This window comes from Nothobranchius furzeri, chromosome 6, assembly GCF_043380555.1.
Source record: "Nothobranchius furzeri strain GRZ-AD chromosome 6, NfurGRZ-RIMD1, whole genome shotgun sequence".
Lineage (NCBI taxonomy): Eukaryota > Metazoa > Chordata > Actinopteri > Cyprinodontiformes > Nothobranchiidae > Nothobranchius > Nothobranchius furzeri.
In genome coordinates, this window is record NC_091746.1 from 7,049,212 (window position 1) to 7,062,716 (window position 13,505).

Below are 13,505 nucleotides of genomic sequence, written 5' to 3' on the forward strand. Positions count from 1 at the left end.
CGGGGTGCGTCTTGCTTGGGCCTCTCTCCTGGAAGCGCTCAGTCAGACCGAGTGCTGACATGTGGCAAGACGCTCCTCGGGGCGCGTCTTGCTTGGGCTTCTCTCCTGGAGGCCCTCAGTCAGACCCATTGTTGACATGTGGCAAGACGCTCCTCGGGGCGCGTCTTGCTTGGGCTTCTCTCCTGGAGGCCCTCAGTCAGACCCATTGTTTACATGTGGCAAGACGCTCCTCGGGGCGCGTCTTGCTTGGGCTTCTCTCCTGTAGGCCCTCAGTCAGACCCATTGTTTACATGTGGCAAGACGCTCCTCGGGGCGCATCTTGCTTGGGCCTCTCTCCTGGAGGCCCTGTGTCAGCCCCAGTGTTGACATGTGTCAAGACGCTCCTCGGGGCGCGTCTTGCTGGGGCCTCTCTCCTGGAGGCGCTCAGTCAGACCCAGTGCTTACATGTGGCAAGACGCTCCTCGGGGCGCGTCTTGCTGGGGCTTCTCTCCTGGAGGCGTTCAGTCAGACCGAGTGCTGACATGTGGCAAGATGCTCTTCGGGGCGCGTCTTGCTTGGGCTTCTCTCCTTGAGGCGTTCAGTCAGACCGAGTGCTGACATGTGGTAAGACGCTCCTCGGGGCGCGTCTTGCTTGGGCCTCTCTCCTGGAAGCGCTCAGTCAGACCCAGTGGTGACATGTGGCAAGACCCTCCTCGGGGCGCGTCTTGCTTGGGCCTCTCTCCTGGAGACGCTCAGTCAGACCCAGTGTTGACACGTGGCAATACGCTCCTCGGGGCGCGTCTTGCTTGGGCCTCTCTCCTGGAGGCTCTCAGTCAGACCCAGTGGTGACATGTGGCAAGACGCTCCTCGGGGCGCGTCTTGCTTGGGCTTCTCTCATGGAGGCCCTCAGTCAGACCCATTGTTGATATGTGGCAAGACGCTCCTCGGGGCGCGTCTTGCTTGGGCTTCTATCCTGGAGGCCCTCAGTCAGACCCATTGTTTACATGTGGCAAGACGCTCCTTTGGGCGTGTCTTGCTTGGGCCTCTTTCCTGGAGGCGCTCAGTCAGACCGAGTGCTGACATGTGGCAAGACGCTCCTCGGGGGGCGTCTTGCTGGGGCTTCTCTCCTGGAGGCGTTCAGTCAGACCGAGTGCTGACATGTGGCAAGACGCTCCTCGGGGCGCGTCTTGCTTGGGCTTCTCTCCTGGAGGCCCTCAGTCAGACTCATTGTTGACATGTGGCAAGATGCTCCTCGGGGCGCGTCCTGCTTGGGGCCTCTCTCCTGGAGGCGCACAGTCAGACAGAGTGCTGACATGTGGCCAGACGCTCCTCGGGGCGCGTCTTGCTGGGGCTTCTCTCCTGGAGGCGCTCAGTCAGACCCAGTGTTGACATGTGACAAGACGCTCCTCGGGGCGCGTCTTGCTGGGGCTTCTCTCCTGGAGGCGTTCAGTCAGACCGAGTGCTGACATGTGGCAAGACGCTCCTCGGGGCGCGTCTTGCTTGGGCTTCTCTCCTGGAGGCCCTCAGTCAGACTCATTGTTGACATGTGGCAAGACTCTCCTCGGGGCGCGTCTTGCTTGGGCCTCTCTCCTGGAGGTGCTCAGTCAGACCCAGTGTTGACATGTGGCAAGACGCTCCTCGGGGCGCGTCTTGCTTGGGCCTCTCTCCTGGAGGTGCTCAGTCAGACCCAGTGTTGACATGTGGCAAGACGCTCCTCGGGGCGCGTCTTGCTTGGGCCTCTCTCCTGGAGGCCCTCTGTCAGACCCAGTGTTGACATGTGGCAAGACGCTCCTCGGGGCGCGTCTTGCTTGGGCCTCTCTCCTGGAGGTGCTCAGTCAGACCCAGTGTTGACATGTGGCAAGACTCTCCTCGGGGCGTGTCTTGCTTGGGCCTCTCTCCTGGAGGTGCTCAGTCAGACCCAGTGTTGACATGTGGCAAGACGCTCCTCGGGGCGCGTCTTGCTTGGGCTTCTCTCCTGGAGGCCCTCAGTCAGACCCATTGTTGACATGTGGCAAGACTCTCCTTGGGGTGCGTCTTGCTTGGGCCTCTCTCCTGGAGGCGCTCAGTCAGACCGAGTGCTGACATGTGGCAAGACGCTCCTCGGTGCGCGTCTTGCTTGGGCTTCTCTCCTGGAGGCCCTCAGTCAGACCCATTGTTTACATGTGGCAAGACGCTCCTCGGGGCGCATCTTGCTTGGGCCTCTCTCCTGGAGGCCCTCTGTCAGACCCATTGTTGACATGTGGCAAGACGCTCCTCGGGGCGCGTCTTGCTTGGGCCTCTCTCCTGGAGGCGCTCAGTCAGACCGAGTGCTGACATAAGGCAAGATGCTCCTCGGGGCGCGTCTTGCTGTGGCCTCTCTCCTGGAGGCGCTCAATCAGACCCAGTGGTGACACGTGGCAAGACGCTCCTCGGGGCGCGTCTTGCTTGGGCCTATCTCCTGGAGGCGCTCAGTCAGACCAAGTGTTGACATGTGGCAAGACGCTCCTCGGGGCGCGTCTTGCTTGGGCCTCTCTCCTGGAGGCGCTCAGTCAGACCCAGTGGTGAGATGTGGCAACACGCTCCTCGGGGCGCGTCTTGCTTGGGCCTCTCTCCTGGAGGCCCTCAATCAGACCCAGTGTTGACACGTGGTAAGACGCTCCTTTGGGCGTGTCTTGCTTGGGCCTCTTTCCTGGAGGCGCTCAGTCAGACCGAGTGCTGACATGTGGCAAGACACTCCTCGGGGGGCGTCTTGCTGGGGCTTCTCTCCTGGAGGCGTTCAGTCAGACCGAGTGCTGACATGTGGCAAGACGCTCCTCGGGGCGCGTCTTGCTTGGGCTTCTCTCCTGGAGGCCCTCAGTCAGACTCATTGTTGACATGTGGCAAGATGCTCCTCGGGGCGCGTCCTGCTTGGGGCCTCTCTCCTGGAGGCGCACAGTCAGACAGAGTGCTGACATGTGGCCAGACGCTCCTCGGGGCACGTCTTGCTGGGGCTTCTCTCCTGGAGGCGCTCAGTCAGACCCAGTGTTGACATGTGACAAGACGCTCCTCGGGGCGCGTCTTGCTGGGGCTTCTCTCCTGGAGGCGTTCAGTCAGACCGAGTGCTGACATGTGGCAAGACGCTCCTCGGGGCGCGTCTTGCTTGGGCTTCTCTCCTGGAGGCCCTCAGTCAGACTCATTGTTGACATGTGGCAAGACGCTCCTCGGGGCGCGTCTTGCTTGGGCCTCTCTCCTGGAGGCCCTCTGTCAGACCCAGTGTTGACATGTGGCAAGACGCTCCTCGGGGCGCGTCTTGCTTGGGCCTCTCTCCTGGAGGTGCTCAGTCAGACCCAGTGTTGACATGTGGCAAGACTCTCCTCGGGGCGTGTCTTGCTTGGGCCTCTCTCCTGGAGGTGCTCAGTCAGACCCAGTGTTGACATGTGGCAAGACGCTCCTCGGGGCGCGTCTTGCTTGGGCTTCTCTCCTGGAGGCCCTCAGTCAGACCCATTGTTGACATGTGGCAAGACTCTCCTTGGGGTGCGTCTTGCTTGGGCCTCTCTCCTGGAGGCGCTCAGTCAGACCGAGTGCTGACATGTGGCAAGACGCTCCTCGGTGCGCGTCTTGCTTGGGCTTCTCTCCTGGAGGCCCTCAGTCAGACCCATTGTTTACATGTGGCAAGATGCTCCTCGGGGCGCATCTTGCTTGGGCCTCTCTCCTGGAGGCCCTCTGTCAGACCCATTGTTGACATGTGGCAAGACGCTCCTCGGGGCGCGTCTTGCTTGGGCCTCTCTCCTGGAGGCGCTCAGTCAGACCGAGTGCTGACATAAGGCAAGATGCTCCTCGGGGCGCGTCTTGCTGTGGCCTCTCTCCTGGAGGCGCTCAGTCAGACCAAGTGTTGACATGTGGCAAGACGCTCCTCGGGGCGCGTCTTGCTTGGGCCTCTCTCCTGGAGGCCCTCAATCAGACCCAGTGTTGACACGTGGTAAGACGCTCCTCGGGGCGCGTCTTGCTTGGGCCTCTCTCCTGGAGGCGCTCAGTCAGACCCAGTGGTGAGATGTGGCAACACGCTCCTCGGGGCGCGTCTTGCTTGGGCCTCTCTCCTGGAGGCCCTCAATCAGACCCAGTGTTGACACGTGGTAAGACGCTCCTCGGGGCGCGTCTTGCTTGGGCCTCTCTCCTGGAGGCGCTCAGTCAGACTGAGTAGTGACATGTGGCGTGACGCTCCTCGGGGCGCGTCTTGCTTGGGCCTCTCTCCTGGAGGCGCTCAGTCAGACCGAGTGCTGACATAAGGCAAGACGCTCCTCGGGGCGCGTCTTGCTGGGGCCTCTCTCCTGGAGGCGCTCAGTCAGACCCAGTGCTTACATGTGGCAAGACGCTCCTCGGGGCGCGTCTTGCTTGGGCCTCTCTCCTGGAGGCGCTCAGTCAGACCGAGTGCTGACATAAGGCAAGACGCTCCTCGGGGCGGTCTTGCTTGGGCCTCTCTCCTGGAGGCCCTCAGTCAGACCCATTGTTGATATGTGGCAAGACACTCCTCGGGGCGCGTCTTGCTGGGGCTTCTCTCCTAGAGGCGTTCAGTCAGACCGAGTGCCGACATGTGGCAAGGTGCTCCTCGGGACGCGTCTTGCTTGGGCTTCTCTCCTCGAGGCCCTCAGTCAGACTCATTGTTGACATGTGGCAAGACGCTACTCGGGGCGCATCTTGCTTGGGCCTCTCTCCTGGAGGCGCTCAGTCAGACCGAGTGCTGACATAAGGCAAGATGCTCCCCGGGGCGCGTCTTGCTGGGGCCTCTCTCCTGGAGGCGCTCAGTCAGACCCAGTGCTTACATGTGGCAAGACGCTCCTCGGGGCGCGTCTTGCTTGGGCCTCTCTCCAGGAGGCGCTCAGTCAGACTCAGTGGTGACATGTGACAAGACGCTCCTCGGGGCACGTCTTGCTTGGGCTTCTCTCATGGAGGCCCTGAGTCAGACCCATTGTTGATATGTGGCAATACGCTCCTCGGGGCGCGTCTTGCTGGGGCTTCTCTCCTAGAGGCGTTCAGTCAGACCGAGTGCCGACATGTGGCAAGACGCTCCTCGGGACGCGTCTTGCTTGGGCTTCTCTCCTCGAGGCCCTCAGTCAGACTCATTGTTGACATGTGGCAAGACGCTCCTCGGGGCGCGTTTTGCTTGGGCCTCTCTCCTGGAGGCGCTCAGTCAGACCCAGTGGTGAAATGTGACAAGACGCTCCTCGGGGCGCGTCTTGCTTGGGCCTCTCTCCTGGAGGCGCTCAGTCAGACCCAGTGGTGACATGTGACAAGACGCTCCTCGGGGCGCGTCTTGCTTGGGCTTCTCTCATGGAGGCCCTCAGTCAGACCCATTGTTGATATGTGGCAAGACGCTCCTCGGGGCGCGTCTTGCTTGGGCTTCTCTCATGGAGGCCCTCAGTCAGACCCATTGTTGATATGTGGCAAGACGCTCCTCGGGGCGAGTCTTGCTTGGGCCTCTCTCCTGGAGGTGCTCAGTCAGACCCAGTGTTGACATGGTGCAAGACGCTCCTCGGGGCGCGTCTTGCTTGGGCTTCTCTCTTGGAGAACCTCAGTCAGACCCATTGTTGACATGTGGCAAGACGCTCCTCGGGGCGCGTCTTGCTTGGGCTTCTCTCCTGGAGGCCCTCAGTCAGACCCATTGTTGACATGTGGCAAGACGCTCCTCGGGGCGCGTCTTGCTTGGGCCTCTCTCCTGGAGGTGCTCAGTCAGACCGAGTGCTGACATAAGGCAAGACGCTCCTCGGGGCGCATCTTGCTGGGGCCTCTCTCCTGGAGGAGCTCAGTCAGACCCAGTGCTTACATGTGGCAGGACGCTCCTCGGGGCGCGTCTTGCTGGGGCTTCTCTCCTGGAGGCGTTCAGTCAGACCGAGTGCTGACATGTGGCAAGACACTCCTCGGGACGCGTCTTGCTTGGGCTTCTCTCCTGGAGGCCCTCAGTCAGACTCATTGTTGACATGTGGCAAGACGCTTCTCGGGGTGCGTCTTGCTTGGGCCTCTCTCCTGGAGGCGCTCAGTCAGACCGAGTGCTAACATGTGACAAGACGCTCCTCGGGGCGCGTCTTGCTTGGGCTTCTCTCCTGGAGGCCCTCAGTCAGACTCATTGTTGACATGTGGCAAGACGCTCCTCGGGGCGCGTCTTGCTTGGGCCTCTCTCCTGGAGGCGCTCAGTCAGACCCAGTGGTAACATGTGGCAAGACGCTCCTCGGGGCGCGTCTTGCTTGGGCCTCTCTCCTGGAGACGCTCAGTCAGACCCAGTGTTGACACGTGACAAGACGCTCCTCGGGGCGCGTCTTGCTTGGGCTTCTCTCATGGAGGCCCTCAGTCAGACCCATTGTTGATATGTGGCAAGACGCGTCTCGGGGTGCATCTTGCTTCGGCCTCTCTCCTGGAGGCGCTCAGTCAGACCGAGTGCTAACATGTGGCAAGACGCTTCTCGGGGCGCGTCTTGCTTGGGCTTCTCTCATGGAGGCCCTCAGTCAGACCCATTGTTGATATGTGGCAAGACGCTCCTCGGGGCGAGTCTTGCTTGGGCCTCTCTCCTGGAGGCGCTCAGTCAGACCGAGTGCTGACATAAAGCAAGACGCTCCTCGGGGAGCGTCTTGCTGGGGCCTCTCTCCTGGAGGCGCTCAGTCAGACCCAGTGCTTACATGTGGCAAGACGCTCCTCGGGGCGCGTCTTGCTTGGGCCTCTCTCCTGGAGGCGCTCAGTCAGACCCAGTGGTGACATGTGGCAAGACGCTCCTCGGGGCGCGTCTTGCTTGGGCCTCTCTCCTGGAGACGCTCAGTCAGACCCAGTGTTGACACGTGACAAGACGCTCCTCGGGGCACGTCTTGCTTGGGCTTCTCTCCTGGAGGCCCTCAGTCAGACCCATTGTTTACATGTGGCAAGACGCTCCTCGGGGCGCATCTTGCTTGGGCCTCTCTCCTGGAGGCCCTCTGTCAGCCCCAGTGTTGACATGTGGCAAGACACTCCTCGGGACGCGTCTTGCTTGGGCTTCTCTCCTGGAGGCCCTCAGTCAGACTCATTGTTGACATGTGGCAAGACGCTTCTCGGGGTGCGTCTTGCTTGGGCCTCTCTCCTGGAGGCGCTCAGTCAGACCGAGTGCTAACATGTGGCAAGACGCTCCTCGGGGCGCGTCTTGCTTGGGCTTCTCTCCTGGAGGCCCTCAGTCAGACTCATTGTTGACATGTGGCAAGACGCTCCTCGGGGCGCGTCTTGCTTGGGCCTCTCTCCTGGAGGCGCTCAGTCAGACCGAGTGCTGACATAAGGCAAGACGCTCCTCGGGGCGCGTCTTGCTTGGGCCTCTCTCCTGGAGGCGCTCAGTCAGACCCAGTGGTGACATGTGAGAAGACGCTCCTCGGGGCGCGTCTTGCTTGGGCCTCTCTCCAGGAGACGCTCAGTCAGACCCAGTGTTGACACGTGACAAGACGCTCCTCGGGGCGCGTCTTGCTTGGGCTTCTCTCATGGAGGCCCTCAGTCAGACCCATTGTTGATATGTGGCAAGACGCGTCTCGGGGTGCATCTTGCTTGGGCCTCTCTCCTGGAGGCGCTCAGTCAGACCGAGTGCTAACATGTGGCAAGACGCTCCTCGGGGCGCGTCTTGCTTGGGCTTCTCTCATGGAGGCCCTCAGTCAGACCCATTGTTGATATGTGGCAAGACGCTCCTCGGGGCGAGTCTTGCTTGGGCCTCTCTCCTGGAGGTGCTCAGTCAGACCCAGTGTTGACATGGTGCAAGACGCTCCTCGGGGCGCGTCTTGCTTGGGCTTCTCTCTTGGAGGCCCTCAGTCAGACCCATTGTTGACATGTGGCAAGACGCTCCTCGGGGCGCGTCTTGCTTGGGCTTTTCTCCTGGAGGCCCTCAGTCAGACCCATTGTTGACATGTGGCAAGACGCTCCTCGGGGCGCGTCTTGCTTGGGCCTCTCTCCTGGAGGCGCTCAGTCAGACCGAGTGCTGACATAAAGCAAGACGCTCCTCGGGGCGCGTCTTGCTGGGGCCTCTCTCCTGGAGGCGCTCAGTCATACCCAGTGCTTACATGTGGCAAGACGCTCCTCGGGGCGCGTCTTGCTTGGGCCTCTCTCCTGGAGACGCTCAGTCAGACCCAGTGTTGACACGTGACAAGATGCTCCTCGGGGCGCGTCTTGCTTGGGCTTCTCTCATGGAGGCCCTCAGTCAGACCCATTGTTGATATGTGGCAAGACGCTCCTCGGGGCGCGTCTTGCTTGGGCCTCTCTCCTGGAGACCCTCAGTCAGACCCATTGTTTACATGTGGCAAGACGCTCCTCGGGGCGCATCTTGCTTGGGCCTCTCTCCTGGAGGCCCTCTGTCAGCCCCAGTGTTGACATGTGTCAAGACGCTCCTCGGGGTGCGTCTTGCTTGGGCCTCTTTCCTGGAGGCGCTCAGTCAGACCGAGTGCTGACATGTGGCAAGACGCTCCTCGGGGCGTGTCTTGCTTGGGCTTCTCTCCTGGAGGCCCTCAGTCAGACCCATTGTTGACATGTGGCAAGACACTCCTCGGGACGCGTCTTGCTTGGGCTTCTCTCCTGGAGGCCCTCAGTCAGACTCATTGTTGACATGTGGCAAGACACTCCTCGGGACGCGTCTTGCTTGGGCCTCTCTCCTGGAGGCGCTCAGTCAGACCGAGTGCTGACATAAGGCAAGACGCACCTCGGGGCGCTTCTTGCTGGGGCCTCTCTACTGGAGGCGCTCAGTCAGACCCAGTGCTTACATGTGGCAAGACGCTCCTCGGGGCGCGTCTTGCTGGGGCTTCTCTCCTGGAGGAGTTCAGTCAGACCGAGTGCTGACATGTGGCAAGACACTCCTCGGGACGCGTCTTGCTTGGGCTTCTCTCCTGGAGGCCCTCAGTCAGACTCATTGTTGACATGTGGCAAGACGCTCCTCGGGGCGCGTCTTCCGTGGGCCTCTCTCCTGGAGGCGCTCAGTCAGACTCAGTGGTGACATGTGGCAAGACGCTCCTCGGGGCGCGTCTTGCTTGGGCCTCTCTCCTGGAGATGCTCAGTCAGACCAAGTGTTGACACGTGACAAGACGCTCCTCGGGGCGCGTCTTGCTTGGGCTTCTCTCAAGGAGGCCCTCAGTCAGACCCATTGTTGATATGTGGCAAGACGCTCCTCGGGGCGCGTCTTGCTTGGGCCTCTCTTCTGGAGGCGCTCAGTCAGACCGAGTGCTGACATGTGGCAAGACGCTCCTCGGGGCGCGTCTTGCTTGGGCTTCTCTCATGGAGGCCCTCAGTCAGACCCATTGTTGATATGTGGCAAGACGCTCCTCGGGGCGAGTCTTGCTTGGGCCTCTCTCCTGGAGGTGCTCAGTCAGACCCAGTGTTGACATGGTGCAAGACGCTCCTCGGGGCGCGTCTTGCTTGGGCCTCTCTCCTGGAGGTGCTCAGTCAGACCCAGTGCTTACATGTGGCAAGACGCTCCTCGGGGCACGTCTTGCTTGGGCCTCTCTCCTGGAGGCGCTCAGTCAGACCCAGTGGTGACATGTGGCAAGACGCTCCTCGGGGCCCGTCTTGCTTGGGCCTCTCTCCTGGAGACGCTCAGTCAGACCCAGTGTTGACACGTGACAAGACGCTCCTCGGGGCGCGTCTTGCTTGGGCTTCTCTCATGGAGGCCCTCAGTCAGACCCATTGTTGATATGTGGCAAGACGCTCCTCGGGGCGCGTCTTGCTTGGGCCTCTCTCCTGGAGGCGCTCAGTCAGACCGAGTGCTGACATGTGGCAAGACGCTCCTCGGGGCGCGTCTTGCTTGGGCTTCTCTCCTGGAGGCCCTCAGTCAGACCCATTGTTTACATGTGGCAAGACGCTCCTCGGGGCGCATCTTGCTTGGGCCTCTCTCCTGGAGGCCCTCTGTCAGCCCCAGTGTTGACATGTGTCAAGACGCTCCTCGGGGTGCGTCTTGCTTGGGCCTCTCTCCTGGAGTCGCTCGGTGAGACCGAGTGCTGACATGTGGCAAGACGCTCCTCGGGGCGCGTCTTGCTTGGGCTTCTCTCCTGGAGGCCCTCAGTCAGACCCATTGTTGACATGTGGCAAGACGCTCCTCGGGGCGCGTCTTGCTTGGGCCTCTCTCCTGGAGGCGCTCAGTCAGACCGAGTGCTGACATAAGGCAAGACGCTCCTCGGGGCGCGTCTTGCTGGGCCTCTCTCCTGGAGGCGCTCAGTCAGACCCAGTGCTTACATGTGGCAAGACGCTCCTCGGGGCGTGTCTTGCTGGGGCTTCTCTACTGGAGGCGTTCAGTCAGACCGAGTGCTGACATGTGGCAAGACGCTCCTCGGGGAGCGTCTTGCTTGGGCTTCTCTCCTGGAGGCGTTCAGTCAAACCGAGTGCTGACATGTGGTAAGACGCTCCTCGGGGCGCGTCTTGCTGGGGCTTCTCTCCTGGAGGCGCTCAGTCAGACCCAGTGCTTACATGTGGCAAGACGCTCCTCGGGGCGCGTCTTGCTTGGGCCTCTCTCCTGGAGGCGCTCAGTCAGACCCAGTGGTGACACGTGACAAGACGCTCCTCGGGGCGCGTCTTGCTTGGGCTTCTCTCAAGGAGGCCCTCAGTCTGACCCATTGTTGATATGTGGCAAGACGCTCCTCGGGGCGCGTCTTGCTTGGGCCTCTCTTCTGGAGGCGCTCAGTCAGACCGAGTGCTGACATGTGGCAAGACGCTCCTCGGGGCGCGTCTTGCTTGGGCTTCTCTCATGGAGGCCCTCACTCAGACCCATTGTTGATATGTGGCAAGACGCTCCTCGGGGCGAGTCTTGCTTGGGCCTCTCTCCTGGAGGTGCTCAGTCAGACCCAGTGTTGACACGTGACAAGACGCTCCTCGGGGCGCGTCTTGCTTGGGCTTCTCTCATGGAGGCCCTCAGTCAGACCCATTGTTGATATGTGGCAAGAGGCTCCTCGGGGCGCGTCTTGCTTGGGCCTCTCTCCTGGAGGCGCTCAGTCAGACCGAGTACTGACATGTGGCAAGACGCTCCTCGGGGCGCGTCTTGCTTGGGCTTCTCTCCTGGAGGCCCTCAGTCAGACCCATTGTTTACATGTGGCAAGACGCTCCTCGGGGCGCATCTTGCTTGGGCCTCTCTCCTGGAGGCCCTCTGTCAGCCCCAGTGTTGACATGTGTCAAGACGCTCCTCGGGGTGCGTCTTGCTTGGGCCTCTCTCCTGGAGTCGCTCAGTGAGACCGAGTGCTGACATGTGGCAAGACGCTCCTCGGGGCGCGTCTTGCTTGGGCTTCTCTCCTGGAGGCCCTCAGTCAGACCCATTGTTGACATGTGGCAAGACGCTCCTCGGGGCGCGTCTTGCTTGGGCCTCTCTCCTGGAGGCGCTCAGTCAGACCGAGTGCTGACATAAGGCAAGACGCTCCTCGGGTCGCGTCTTGCTGGGGCCTCTCTCCTGGAGTCGCTCAGTCAGACCCAGTGCTTACATGTGGCAAGACACTCCTCGGGGCGTGTCTTGCTGGGGCTTCTCTCCTGGAGGCGTTCAGTCAGACCGAGTGCTGACATGTGGCAAGACGCTCCTCGGGGCGCGTCTTGCTTGGGCTTCTCTCATGGAGGCCCTCAGTCAGACCCATTGTTGATATGTGGCAAGACGCTCCTCGGGGCGCGTCTTGCTTGGGCCTCTCTCCTGGAGGCGCTCAGTCAGACCGAGTGCTGACATGTGGCAAGACGCTCCTCGGGGCGCGTCTTGCTTGGGCTTCTCTCCTGGAGGCCCTCAGTCAGACCCATTGTTTACATGTGGCAAGACGCTCCTTTGGGCGCATCTTGCTTGGGCTTCTCTCCTGGAGGCCCTCAGTCAGACCAATTGTTGACATGTGGCAAGACGCTCCTCGGGGTGCGTCTTGCTTGGGCCCCTCTCCTGGAGGCGCTCAGTCAGACCGAGTGCTGACATAAGGCAAGACGCTCCTCGGGGCGCGTCTTGCTGGGGCCTCTCTCCTGGAGGTGCTCAGTCAGACCCAGAGCTTACATGTGGCAAGACGCTCCTTGGGGCGCGTCTTGCTGGGGCTTCTATCCTGGAGGCGTACAGTCAGACCGAGTGCTGACATGTGGCAAGACGTTCCTCGGGACGCGTCTTGCTTGGGCTTCTCTCCTGGAGGCCCTCAGTCAGACTCATTGTTGACATGTGGCAAGACGCTCCTCGGGGCGCGTCTTGCTTGGGACTCTCTCCTGGAGGCGCTCAGTCAGACCCAGTGGTGACATGTGGCAAGACGCTCCTCGGGGCGCGTCTTGCTTGGGCCTCTCTCCTGGAGGCGCTCAGTCAGACCCAGTGGTGACATGTGACAAGACGCTCCTCGGGGCGCGTCTTGCTTGGGCTTCTCTCATGGAGGCCCTAAGTCAGATCCATTGTTGATATGTGGCAAGACGCTCCTCGGGGCGCGTCTTGCTTGGGCCTCTCTCCTGGAGGAGCTCAGTCAGACCGAGTGCTGACACGTGGCAAGACGCTCCTCGGGGCGCGTCTTGCTTGGGCTTCTCTCCTGGAGGCCCTCAGTCAGACTCATTGTTGACATGTGGCAAGATGCTCCTCGGGGCGTGTCTTGCTTGGGGCCTCTCTCCTGGAGGCGCACAGTCAGACAGAGTGCTGACATGTGGCAAGACGCTCCTCGGGGCGCGTCTTGCTGGGGCTTCTCTCCTGGAGGCGCTCAGTCAGACCCAGTGTTGACATGTGACAAGATGCTCCTCGGGGCGCGTCTTGCTTGGGGCCTCTCTCCTGGAGTCGCACAGTCAGACAGAGTGCTGACATGTGGCAAGACGCTCCTCGGGGCGCGTCTTGCTGGGGCTTCTCTCCTGGAGGCGCTCAGTCAGACCCAGTGTTGACATGTGACAAGACGCTCCTCGGGGCGCGTCTTGCTGCGGCTTCTCTCCTGGAGGCGTTCAGTCAGACTCATTGTTGACATGTGGCAAGACGCTCCTCGGGGCGCGTCTTGCTTGGGCCTCTCTCCTGGAGGCGCACAGACAGACAGAGTGCTGACATGTGGCAAGACGCTCCTCGGGGCGCGTCTTGCTTGGGCTTCTCTCCTGGAGGCCCTAAGTTCAGACCCATTGTTGACATGTGGCAAGACGCTCCTCGGGGCGCGTCTTGCTTGGGCTTCTCTCATGGAGGCCCTCAGTCAGACCCATTGTTGATATGTGGCAAGGCGCTCCTCGGGGCGAGTCTTGCTTGGGCCTCTCTCCTGGAGGTGCTCAGTCAGACCCAGTGTTGACATGGTGCAAGACGCTTCTCGGGGTGCGTCTTGCTTGGGCCTCTCTCCTGGAGGCGCTCAGTCAGACCGAGTGCTAACATGTGGCAAGACGCTCCTCGGGGCGCGTCTTGCTTGGGCTTCTCTCCTGGAGGCCCTCAGTCAGACTCATTGTTGACATGTGGCTAGACGCTCCTCGGGGTGCGTCTTGCTTGGGCCTCTCTCCTGGAGGCGCTCAGTCAGACCGAGTGCTGACATAAGGCAAGACGCTCCTCGGGGCGCGTCTTGCTTGGACCTCTCTCCTGGAGGCGCTCAGTCAGACCCAGTGGTGACATGTGAGAAGACGCTCCTCGGGGCGCGTCTTGCTTGGGCCTCTCT